This window comes from Camelus dromedarius, chromosome 15, assembly GCF_036321535.1.
Source record: "Camelus dromedarius isolate mCamDro1 chromosome 15, mCamDro1.pat, whole genome shotgun sequence".
Classification (NCBI taxonomy): Eukaryota; Metazoa; Chordata; class Mammalia; order Artiodactyla; family Camelidae; genus Camelus; species Camelus dromedarius.
In genome coordinates this window covers 13,195,999-13,209,634 of record NC_087450.1, presented here as the reverse complement: position 1 = coordinate 13,209,634, position 13,636 = coordinate 13,195,999, and the positions used below count along the sequence as shown (strand labels likewise).

General features: G+C 41.7%; 1 pseudogene; it reads left to right on the top strand.

Annotated features, from left to right (window-relative positions):
• The first annotated feature begins 3,030 nt into the window (after positions 1-3,030).
• LOC105088938 (casein kinase I-like) lies at positions 3,031-4,010 on the top strand (annotated as a pseudogene).
• The last annotated feature ends 9,626 nt before the right edge of the window (positions 4,011-13,636 follow it).

Sequence of the window (13,636 nt, the reverse complement as noted above, 5' to 3'; positions counted from 1 at the left end):
TCCTTTTGGAATAATGAAAATGTTTTGGAACTAGATAATGGTAATATACAACACCGTGAAGATATTAAATGCCACTGAGTTGTCTGATGTGAAATGGTTAAAATTATAAATTTTATGCTATGTGTATTTTATCACAATAAAAATTTAAAAAATCACCTCCCTCAAAGTAATACTTGTTGAAAAATTTAAAAAAAATCTGAATTGTAAAAAAGAGATGATGAAAATAAAATCAGCGATGGAGTACTGAGTTCCTTAGTGATTGGAGCCTGCCACTTACTGTCTGTTGCTTTTGGTCTCACTGAATCCCAGGGCTTACTAGTGAGGCCCACAGTGAACCAGACCCTCAGAGTTCCCTCCCCCTGTCTCTGTGGGGCCACACCCATCTTTGGAACTGCTTCTGTGGATCCATTCAGTGAGATGGGCCATCAGTCTTGGGACTTTTACCAGTGTTTCTAATACAGCTCCCAGAACTCTCTGAGGTGGATAACTCCATTGGCTCCAGCCTGAGCAGTTGCTCCACGCCCTTTTTCCATTTCCTTACATCTCCTTACATGTATGTAGAGCACAGTGGTACTCACAGTTCAGGGAGAGAGACAAGCGCCTTCACCAACTTCCTCATGACACCTCAGGTACCGCGGGAGGAGAACCTTTCCTTGCACGATGAGAAGCTGCTGGGAGTTACTGCAGGGAAGGCACTCTGAGGGGTGAGGGAGAGAAGACAAAGTTTCTCAGTGGCTGACCTGAATAATGTGTAGAAATTAGACATGCAAAGTTCTACTTTCTGAGAACCATCACTTAAATTTTCTCTACATTCTACCACAGGAGCCAAAGTTCATCTTTACTTCTGGACTATTTTGAAAAAGTAGGAAGTATGGGTGGAGAGATGGTTCCAGGGACGGAGAAGAGTGGGATAAAAGCCAGGAGGCGGGAGAGAGCTTGGGATGTGGGAAGGGCTGAAAGGATTTCAGCCTGGCTGGAGCTGGAGTCTGGGAGAGTCACAGGGGTGAGAGATGGATCGAAGGGGCAGAGCACGGCAGGGCTTCGAGGCTTTTGTACTTTATCCTAAGATCGAGATGAGCCCTTTTGATGACTCAGTTTCCTTCCTGGACACAGGAGTATTTAAAACTTAAAAAGGGCAAAGGTAGAAGGATAAATTGAGAGTTCAGGATTTGCAGACACTGACTACCATATATGAAATAGATAAACAACAAGGTCTTACTGTATAGCACAAGGAACTATATTCAATACATTGGAATAGCCTATAATGAAAAAGAATATGAAAAGGAATATATATGTATATATGTATTATATATATATATATATATGAATCACTATGCTGTACACCAGAAATTAACACATTATAAATCAACTATACTCCAATAAAAAAAAAAGAAGGCATTTTCTTCCCAAAAGGCCAGTTGTGTCTGTGTTGACAGTTGTCCCAGCAGATAAACTCTCCTTGACAAGTTGGTTGGAGACTTCCTCTCCCAGCAACCTCTCATCATGCAAGGAAAGGAGTTCATTCTACTGCGCCTAAAGCTTCATGGGGAAAGTTGTACAGATTCTTATCTTTCTCCTGAATTACATTTCTGTCAAAGAGCACATGTTCCTCACATTTCAATATCCCAGGTTAGACACTTTGCCAAGCAGTTAGTCCCCTGCCTGAGGTTATAAGTCAGGTTGTAGCCCTCTGGCAGTCCGGCAAGGGCAAGGTGCCATGGTTCGTTGTGCAGATTTTGGATCAGCCCCTGGTTTGGGCTCTGCATTTCATCAACTCTTTCCTGGAGGTACCAGGGGTCTGGGGTCCATCTGGTTCACTTTCTCTAGAGACTAAACTTCCTGGAGGTGGGGAAGTTTCGTCATCTGTTCGCTGCCCAAGGAAGGGATCAGTACAGGCTTAAAGCATTCCATTTATGGACTTTCAGCCAACTTCTCTGATTTAGCTCCACAGTTTATTCCCCATTCTGTGTGGTACCAGGTGCCTCCAGTTTCTGAGCATTTTAAGAGTTCTGCTTAGAAAATACCTTGCTTCCAGTTGGCACCCTTTCTTCAGGTAGGTACATTTCCCTCTGCCTCATCAGGCATCTTCTTCCACCTGCTCTCTTATGCTGTAGGTTACAGATGGCTCTTAATTTCCTCAGAAGTGGAGTCTGTATTTCTGTTTTTTCATTCTTATTGTTTTAAGGTGATTTCTGAGAGGAGAGGGAGGAAGGAATGCCTTTAGTCTGCTATCTGAAACCTGGAAGTCTTCCAGGCACTACATTTTATGTAGTTCATTTTACGTAGTTACGTAGTCTTTTTCCTTACTTATTGGTTCTCAACCTGGCTATGTATGAGAATCACTGGGAAGCTTCAAAAAAAATATCAGTGCCTTAGCATTGTCACAGATTAATTCGGACCCCTGAGAGTGGGTCAGGGCCCCAGATAATTCTGAGGCACGATTTGGGGTGAGGTTTGAGATTTCTGTCAGAAGGTCCCTCATACCATCATTTTTCAAGGCTGGAAAGTCTCTTCTAAACCTGAGGTTTATAAATCTCCTGTACCTTTTTTCCCTTGGGACTGTTCTTTTGCATCCAAAGAAGCAGAATGAATAGAATGACTAGAATAGAATGAGAGAGAGAGAGGTTTATTATAAGGAATTGGTCTCCATGATTATGGAGGTTGGTAAGCCCAAAATCTTTAACTCTGGTGTTCCAGTTTAAGTCTGAAGGCCAGCAGACTCCTGTAGAACCAGGAAGAGCCAATGTTTCAGGTCAAAGATCTGTCAGGCAGGAGAGTTCCCTCTTGCTGGGGGGAGGGTCAATATTTTGTTCTATTCAGGCCTTGAACTGATTGGATGAGGCCCGTCCACATGGGGGAAGGCAATCTGCTTTACTCAGTCTACCAGTTTAAATATTAATCTTGCCCAGCCTCTCGCTTCCACCTTCTAGTCACGAGTAGGATCTTTACTAATGTCTTCCCCTCCTTTCCCAAGTGACATTGACTCCATAGGGATGTTGATGCCATCATCCTCTCTTTCCCCTGCAGGAAGTGGCAGTGAAGCTAGAATCTCAGAAGGCCAGGCATCCTCAGTTGCTGTACGAGGGCAAACTCTATATGATTCTTCAAGGTGGGGTCAGCATCCCCCACATACGGTGGTATGTTCAGGAAAAAGACTACCATGTGCTAGTCATGGATCTTCTTGGACCCAGCCTCAAAGACCTCTTCAATTTCTGTTCAAGAAGGTTCACAATGAAAATTGTACTTATGTTAGCCGACCAGATGATTAGTAGAATTGAATATGTGCATACAAAGAATTTTATACACAGAGACATTAAACCAGATAACTTCCTAATGGGTATTGGGCGTCACTGTGATAAGTTATTCCTTATTGACTTTGGTTTGGCCAAAAAGTACAGAGACAACAGGACTAGGCAACACATACCTTACAGAGAAGATAAAAATCTCACTGGCACTGCTCGATATGTTAGCATCAGTGCACATCTTGGTATTGAACAGAGTCGCCGAGATGACATGGAGTCACTAGGATATGTTTTGATGTATTTTAATAGAACCAGCCTGCCATGGCAAGGACTAAAGGCTGCAACAAAGAAGCAAAAATATGAAAAAATTAGCGAAAAGAAGATATCCACACCTGTTGAAGTTTTATGTAAGGGGTTTCCTGCAGAATTTGCCATGTACTTAAACTATTGTCGTGGGCTGCGCTTTGAGGAAGTCCCGGATTACATGTACCCGAGGCAGCTATTCCGCATTCTTTTCAGGACCCTGAAGCACCAACATGACTACACATTTGACTGGACAACGTTAAAGCAGAGAGAGCACAGCAGGCAGCCTCTTCAAGTGGGCAGGGTCAGCAGGCCCAAACGCCCACAGGTTTCTAAGCATGAATCGAGGAACAGAAGAAGCAGAGCAGATGATCGGAGCAGCATTTGTTTCTCCCCAAATCTAGACATTTTAGTTCATATGTACACTAGCCAGTGGTTGTGGACAACCATTTACTTGGTGTAAAGAACTTAATTTCAGTATAAACTGGCTCTGGGCGGCATTGGTGATGCTGTGTCCCGAGTTGCAGCCGCTGTAATTGTGAGTATTAACTGAGATAGCGAAACGTGGTGTCCAGTCTTCTATTGCATTTTTTCAAGTGGAAAAGTAAACTAAATGGTTGACACACAAATTGGTGGAGAAATTGTGCATATGCCAATTTTTTGTTAAAATCTTTTGTTTTGAACTGTACTGCTTTGAGATCTCCTTTCAGAAGAACGGCATGAACAGTCTTCAGCCACAGTTGTGATGGTTGTAAATGCTCACAATTGTGCGTTCTTAGGGTTTATCCATCCTGGGCTTTGCAAGTTGTTCACTTAAAACATTCTTAAAATGGTTGGCTTCTTGTTTGCAAGCCAGCTGATATGGTAGCAACCAAAGATTCCAGTGTTTGAGCATATGAAAGACTCTGCCTGCTTACCTGTGCTAGAAATAACAGCATCTAAAGTGAAGACTTAAGAAAAATTTAGTGACTATTAGATTATCCTTAGGACTCTGCATTAACTCTATAATGTTCTTGGTATTAAAAAAAAAAGCATATTTGTCACAGAAATTTAGTTAACATCTTACAACTGAACATGTATGTATGTTGCTTAGGTAAATGTAATCACTGTAAATATCTATATGATCTGGGATTTTGTTTTTAGTTTGAAATGGGAGCTTTTTTGTTTACAAGTTCATTAAAAACTAAAAACTGAAAAAAAAAATGTTAGTCTTACCCCCAAACACCCTCACAGTCACATAAGAATAATGTTTGTCCAGTGGGGAGGGTTTAGTTCAAATGGTAGAGTGCATGCTTAGCATGCATGAGGCCCTGGGTTCAATCCCCAGTGCCTCCATTTAAAATAAATAAACCTAATTACCTCCCCTTGCCAAAAATATAATAATACAATAATAAAAGTAAATAAATAAGTAAAATATTTAAAAAATAATGTTTGTCCAAACATCTGGGTACCCCATGGCCCAGCCAAGTTGACATATAAAATTAACCATCACATTAGATATGATTTTGGTTTTTTTTCCATTTAGCTCTAGTCACACTGGGATTGATTTTGATATATGGTGTAAGGTCCCTACCTAAATCTAAGCTGATTTATTTTGTAGATAGCTAACCAAATATCCCAATACTCTACATTGATCATGCCTTTTCATTTCCATTGATTTGGATTTCAGTTTAGTCTTAGCTTGACAGATGCTCCTCCTTTATCTTAAAAGTCTTATGTTTTTCTTTTTTTTTTTCAAAATAAGAAAATGAATACTTTATTTAGTATGATAAAATTCTTAGAGCCCAAGTTTTGACAGTTGTCCCAGTAGTGTTTCTTAGAGGAGAAAGATCCAGTCCAGAATTACTCATTGCGTTTGGCTGTCATGTCTCTTTGGTCTCCTTCAGTGTGGAATAGTTTCCTCAGTCTTTCCTTTATTTTCTTGACCTTGGCGCTTAAAAAAACCTTCTTATATTTACTTACTTACTATTCTTATTTTTTACTGAAATGTAGTCAATTTACAATGTTAGTTTCAGGTGAACCTTGGCACTTTTGAAGATTACAGGGCAGTAAATACTGTAGGATGTCCCTCAATTTGGGTTTAACTACTGTCCACTTATGTTTAGATTCAGTGTTTCTTTTCTCCTTTTAAAAAAATTTTTTCCCCTCTTTTGTGGGGTAGAGGTCACTAGGTTTATTTATTTATTTATTTTAATGGGGGCACTGGGGATTGAACCTAGGACCTTGTGCATGCTAAGCATGCACTCTCCCACTGAGCTATACCTTCCCCCTCAGTGTTTCTTTTATATAAAAAATTTTCTAGGCTATTTTGCCTCATATGGCCAATGGCTTGAAGAAGCAGATAAATTCTCCCTCTGCAGAAAAGAAAAACAAACAAAACCCCACAACTTCAATCTCTGGCAGGGCACCACTCTGCTAGAGCGCTCCATCCACATGATACAATATCATTAGTAACTTGACTTTGTGTGTTCCAAAAGAGCAAAAATCTGGATGGACTGGGTTTGGGAGTCACAGAAGAAGGATGTGTGAGTGGTAGTAGGGTTTGGTGTGGAAAAGCAAGCAGTGGGAGTCTAGGAGGAATATTCGAAAAATGTAGGCCATAAGTTAATGGTGAACAGAGTAGCCTAAGAACTGGTTTGGGGATCAGGAAAGTTATCAGGTTACTTGCTGCCTTCATTTCTGGATCTGTGAAATGGGTTTTCCTTCTCCAGCTCCCTCCTTGTAGACGTGGAAGACTGAGAGAGCGTTTGCGATGTGTTCGGAATTCTTTAAAGTAGCTCCAGAGAGGACTACAAGGTACTTATTCATTAAGTACAAAACTCTTTCATCCCCCACCCTACCCCCACCTGGAGACCCTGGTTATAAAGAAATAATGTAATAACTGTGTTGCAATGGGTTTTTCCTCTGGTCTGTTTCTTATTCCTCTAGTGTAAAGGCATGGATGTTTAGACCTCAACTGAAGGCATTGATTGGGAGGGTTTCTCCCAGAGTTGGCCCACTTGGAAACCAGGTAATCTGAGCTGGAGAAAAAAGACGAAAACCCCCAGCTTGTTAGCACACACGACACAAAGCTTTTAACTCAGATCAGAGAGTTCAGTTGTTGGCCGTCATGTGTGAGCTGGAGGCTGAAGGCAGTTGAGTTCGGTTGGAAAGGGGATGGCGGGAATACGCTCACCTTTCCTCAGAGCGGAGAGTTTGTTGGGGTGGGTGGAGGGGGGAGTGAAGGAAATTGGCCAAAATGGGGAAGGAGGAGCTAGAGAAGGGTGCAGTGTGCTAAGAATGTACTTGACAGTTATCAGAAGCTGCGGCTTCCTTTCATGGAACCCTGGCTGTTGCGTTGGTTGATGTATTTTCCAAACTCCAGACTCCTGCGCTTCAAGACTGTGGCTTTAGTGATTATCCAAGTAGTACTTTGCCCCTGTGCATAAATGGCCAATTACTTCAAACTGTCAAAAGGGCCTAGGAGTCTCAAATAAGGATCAGTTCCCCAAAATCAGGGAATGAGCTGACCCAGTTTTAAAAACCTCCAGGCATAGAGCTGGAGAAAGCAAGGCTTTGTGTGGGTATATGAAGTGTAGGGGAGGAATGGAGGCTTTTATTTTGGAAAAAAAAAAGCTATATAGAGATAAAATTCACATACTTCATAATTTACCCATTTAAAGTGTACGTTCACTAGTCTTAATACGCAGAGTTTGTACAATCAGCTCCATAGTCGATTTTAGAACATGTTATCACCTCAAAAATCACTAGCAATCATTAGCAATCACTTCTTCTTCCCACCCTCCCACCCCCAGCCCCAAACAACTGTACTTTCTGCCTCTGTAGATTTCCCTATCCCTATTCTGGTTTTTCATATTGATGGAATCTTTTAATACATGCTCTTTTATGATTGGTTTCTTTCATTTAGCGTAGTGTTTTCAGGGTTCATCCATGTATCAGGATTTAATTCCTTTTTATGGTTGACTAATGTTCCATTGTATGCATATGCTACTTTTTGTTTATCCATTCATCAGTTTATGGACGTTTAGGTTGTTTCTACGTATTGGCTATTATGAATAACGCTGCCATAAACATTCAAGTACAAGTTCCTATGTAGATGTATGTTTTTAATTCTCTTGAGTATATATCCAGTGGTGGAATTGCTGGGTCATATGGTAATTCTATATGTATCTTTTTGAGGATCTACCAAACAGTTTTTCAGAGAGGCTGCATCATTTTATATTCCCACCAGCAATGCACAAGAATTTCAATTTCTCTGCATCTCTACCAATGCTTGTTATTTTCCATTTTTTTGGATTACAGCCATTTTTGTGTGGGTATTAAGTGGTATCTCATTGTGATTTTGATTTGCATTTCCTTAATGACCAGTAAAGGTAATTTTGTCATATGGTGCAGAGTATGAGTCTCACTTCATTCTTCTGCATGTGGTTATCCAGGATCATTTGTTGAAAAAAATTATTCTTTCCCCACTGAATGGTCTTGGCACCCTTGTTGAAAATCAGTTGAGCATATATGTACTGGTTCTTTTCTAGACTCCTAATTTTATTCCATTGATTTATGTGTCTATCTTTGTAACAGTATCACACTATCCTGATTATTGCTGTTTTGCAGTAAATTTTGAAATTGGAAAGTGTGAGTCTTACTTTGTTCTTTTTCAGGATTGTTTTGGCTATTTTGCTCTCTTAAAACTCCATATGAATTTTACAGTTATCTGGCCAAATTCTATAAAGAAGCCAGCTGGGATTCTGATAGGATTTTTTGTTGAATATGTAGATCAGTTTGGGGAGTGCTGCCATCTTACCAATGTTAAGTCTACTGATCCATAAACATGAGATGTTTTTTCATTTATTTAGATTTTCATTAATTTCTTTCAACTCCATTTTATAGTTTTCAGGATCGAGTATAAGTTTTGTATTTCTTTTGTTAAATTTATTCCTAAATATTTTATTCTTTTTGATGCTATTGTGAATGGAATTGTTTTCTTAACTTAATTTTCAGATTATTCATCACAAGCATGTAGAAATACAATTGATATTTGTACATCTTGTGTCCTGTGATCTTGCTGAACTTGTTTATTAGTTCTAATAGTTTTTTTTAGTGAATTTCTTGGGATTTTCTACCCAAGGTCACATCATCTGCGAATAGAGATAGTCTTACTTCTTCCTTTGCAGTCTGGATGCCTTTTATTTATTTTTCTTGCCCAATTGTCCAGAGGAATGATTTCTTAAAAGTCTAGAAAGACCAAAATGTCCTGGAACCACCTCCGGAAAAAAAGCTCAAAATTGTACCTACTGTGTGCTCAGACTTCTACGAGGTGATCACACATGCATCCCATTATCAAAAACAAAAAAAGAAAAAGATAAAGAAGAAAGGAAAAAATATGAAGAGAGAGCACTCACTGTGTCCTAAAGATCTAGCGAGAATGCCCTTCTCCGCTTCTTGAACTAATCCATTTCTTTTTCAATGGGGGCTTATTAAAAGGACTTCTTTTTGGCATGTTCTTCTCTAGGCCCCAAGGACATGGTGCTGAATAGGAGTGGTCGGTACTGAGCTCCAGGTCTAGAGGGAAATAGACAAGCCAAATTGATAATTATGTGCTCATGAAAACAAGACAGTCTGTGGAAAGGATGTACAGAGAGATATAGGAACATAGGTGAGGGGAAATTGGGGAATGAAAAAGGGAAACAGTTTCCCATAGGAAGCAGACTGGATTGGGACATCTTGAAAATAGACAGGGGGCCTAAGTGTGTCACATGCCAAAGCCCCAACTGGCCCTCTACCATGACCCTTTCCCTAGTGATTTCTCCTTCCCTATTTGGCTAGTGTGCAATTTGGAGTGTGTGGACCCCTCAGCGCGAGTCCCCAGAAGACCCTGGATAACTGACCCATAGTGTGGAAACTAACTGGTGGAACTGAAAAATCCTAGGTCTTAAAACTTCAACTTCAGGGTCTTATCTTGTCAGCAATAGACCATGGTACCTCCCAGACGCATTAAAACCTTTGGTTTTTGAACTATATTCAATTTCTTGTAATAACATAAAATGGAAAAGTATCTGAAAAAAATATGTATGTATACGTAGAACTGAATCACTTTACTGTACACCTGAAACTAACATTGTACATTAAATATACTTCGGTAAAATACAACCATTCCCCCCCCCGCCCCCAAAAAGCCCCTTTGGCTTCAGATGTTTAATGAGACTCCTTTGAAGGCTGCTCACGTTTAAGGCATACTAGGGGATGAGGAACCATTCTAGTTTGCTGGGGACTGAAGGGTTTCCTAGGATGCAGAACTTTCCATGCTGAAATTGGAATAGTCTCTGACAAACTAGGATGGTTGGTCACCCAACAATTTGACATTTTGATGGTACATTGGGGGCCTGTTCAACTGAGCAAAGTAGACACTGGTGGCCACCTAAGGCAGGATTTGAACTAGGGCCCCTTGCCCTGAGTAGTGCAGAGCGCCGGAGAACATAGTCACGTGACAGTCACAGGGAAGAAGGCTGCTAGGGAGAGAAGGATGATGAGGATGAATAATTTCTCTCAAGAGGCCAAGGTGAAGTCATATTTATGCTTCCTGGGTGGCCCTGGCCATTCTTTCTCTGTTTCTCCTCTCTCCCATCTGATAGGTGTTAGCTTTGGGATCTTGGGCAGATCACTCAGCGCCTCAGGATTTCTGTGCTGAAACAAACAGGAGATGAAATGAGACCCATCCGTGCGGCCAACCTTCTGGGACCTACATTTTGAACCTGTGAGACACTTAGGGAAAGAAGTTCTGTGGAAGGTGGGCGATGAGTGCACTGGATTCTGCCTTTGATGCCTCATTCTCAAATTCCCCAGAGCTGATGAGGCACTTCCTTCCTGAGCTGCACCCTTTCCAGTAAGTCCCAGCAGCCTTTAGGAGAGGGCAGGCTGGGCTAGCTCATCAAACCCACCAGAAAGTCTTGGTCCAGGGCTCTGGAGAAGTCAGGGGCTGTGTCCTACCCTGCCAGGGTGTCTGGTTTCTGGTGTGAGGAAGAATGAATCACAACCCTCTCCCACCTGATCTACCTGCCTATGAGCTGGTAGTGGTGGAGAGGCACCCTTATTGACTAATGATAATTTTTTGATGACTCCGAGCCACCTCAAATGTCTTACTCTACTCTCTTGAAAGTGCTGATTACAGAATGGTGCCCTCTGGTTTCCTAACTGGACCAAATCCACGTCAACACGAGAAAGAGAGAGAGACAGACAGAGAGAAAGAGAGAGACAGTCAGGCCCGCATGAGATGTCTATAATTAATAACCCTTGAAATAGAAAACTCCCACCAACTCTTTAGAAGTGACTCCATTTTATGAAGAAATCTTTTTCTCTCCCTTTTTTCCCCTTCCTCCACTCCAGATGCTCTTCTTTTGCTGCAGGAAGTCCTTATCTGATCCCTTAAGCACGAAGCGTAAGTCCCCCGCCCCCTTCATGAACCTCCTCTGGCTAACCCGGGCCACCCCATCCCTCCCTTTTTCGCATTTCTGGCATGTGTGGCTGGGGCCTCTACCCAGTTCTTCCTTACACACAAGCTGAATTGTTTTCTGATAGTTTCATGGACATCAGTCTCCTCTTCCTGAGAAGGACTGCCGTTTCCACAAGGGCAGGGCCAGGGCTGTGCTGTCTGCCTCACCTGTGCATCCCGGGGGCTTGGACTGGGTGCGGCAGGAAGAGTGTTCCCGGTAGAGTGTTCCCCTCACCTGCCGCCAGCCAGTTCCTGTGCTCCTGGGGCTGCCCATCCCCCTCTAGGCCATGGAGGTTACATTTAAACTTCTCCCACACCCTGATCTCTTGGATTTGTTATCCTGGCAGGTTGGATTGATTCACCCTGCCCTGCTCATTCCTTAAGGCTATTGTGTGCCAGGGTTGGACCTTTTTCCTAATTAGGATAATAAATCAGAGTGGCCAGTGGGTGGCCTTTCCTTAATGAATGAAAAGCGCTAAGGTCGCCCCAAAGACTGCTTATCTGCCTGGTTCTCTTTTGCAGAACGATCAGCATTCTGTTGCTAGGAAAGCCGCCGGTGTCATGGGGATGTCTGATTGCATTTACATACTGGAGCTCCTTTGATTCTCTATTCTGGCGCCAAACTTCATTTTAATTATATGGGGGGAAAGCTAACCTTTTTTATTAAGCCAAGGTGGATATTAACTATTATCATTGGCATTCTAGCAGAAAAACTCACATTCAAGAGAGAGTTCACTTCCTGCATTCACCTGGGGAATCTGTGGCGTGGCCTCTGGGAAGCCAGCTGCAAGAGGGGTAGGCCCCAAGGACGCCCCTGCTTCCCACTGAGGATGTGGGGCCACCTAGTCGGGATCATTCATTCACTCATTTTATTTTTTATTGAAGTACAGTCAGTTTATAATGTTGTGTCCATTTCTGGTGTACAACATAATGTTTCAATCATACATCTACATACATATATTCCTTTTCATATTCTTTTTCATTATAGGTTACTACAAAGTATTGAATATAGTTCCCTGTACTATGCAGTATGAACTTGTTTCTGTATTGTGTCTGCAAATCTTGAACTCCCAGTTTATCCCTTCCCATCCCCTTTCCTGTCTGATAACCATAAGCTTGTTTTCTGTGTCTGTGAGTCTGTTTCTGTTTTGTAAATAAGTTCATTTGTATTTTTTTTTTTTTTTTAGATTCCATGGCTAAGTGATATCATATGGTATTTTTCTTTCTCTTCTGGTTTATTTCACTTAGAATGACAATCTCCAGGTCCATCCATGTTGCTGCAAATGGCATTATTCTATTCTTCTTTATGGCTGAGTAATAGTCACATATGTATATACCACAACTTCCTTATTCAGTCATCTGTTGATGGACATTTAGATTGTTTCCATGTCTTGGCTGTTGTAAATAGTGCTGCTGTGAACATTGGGGTGCATGTATCTTTTTGAATTAGAGTTCCCTCTGGATATATGCCCAGGAGTGGGACTGCTGGATTATATGGTAAGTCTATTTTTAGTCTTTTGAGGAATCTCCACACTGTTTTCCATAACGGCTGCACCAAACTGCATTCCCACCAGCAGTGTAGGAGGGTTCCTTTTTCTCCACACCCTCTCCAACTTTTATTGTTTGTGGACTTTTTAACGATGGCCATTCTGACTGGTTTGAGGTGATACCTCATTGTAGTTTTGATTTGAATTTCTTTGATAATTAGCGAGAGTGAGCATTTTTTCGTGTCATTCACTCACTTTTTACTGTGCATCTACTGCATATTTACAAACAAGAGCACATTTTCTGTCTTTATATCCCATTTATGTTTTTTTTTCCTACATATGAACCCTGGCTTTTCTAATTCTTAAATTCCTATATACCATACACCTGGTTAATCGGCCCTCTTTGGAGTTCATATATCGTTGGACGTTGAGAGGAAAATTTCACCTTCTACAAGTCAAAACACCCCTGAGGGGCCAGCCATGGGGAGCCCCTTGCTGTTCCCTGAATGTGTCATGCTTTCCATGAAGGCAGTGCTTGGTGCAAGCCCATAAAAAGTCCTGGGGACTGACTAATGCTGACTCATCAGCGGGGAGCAAGGGGGCATCCAGCTCCGAGGTGGGAGGGCACCTTAACTAATGTGAGGGCACCTTGTGTGACCGGCCTGCCTCCCCAGCTTTGTTAAGGAAGCCACTGTATCCAAAGAAGTGGGTGGACTTTGCCATTTTGCTCTGTGTCCAGTACTATCTAGTCCCTCTGACAAATATGGGTAAAGGTGCAACCGGTAATCAAAGTTTCATCTTTTTCGTAGAGACTTGCACATTTGGAGGTAGACAAGGCTCATTTGCAAATGTTCCAGTAGTCCAGGCAAGGTTAGAGAAGCTTTTTTTTTGGGGGGGTGGGGGGCAGATAATTAAGTTTATTTACTTATTTATTCTTAGAGGAGGTACTGGGGATTGAACCCAGGACCTCATGCATGCTAAGCATGCGCTCTACCACTTGGACTATACCTTCCCCCCTAGAGAAGCATCTTTGATTTTAGTTTGAACTTTGTTGTCCCAGTGCCCCACATATGGGACATTGTCATAACAGAGCTCCCACTGCCTACAATTTTTTTTTT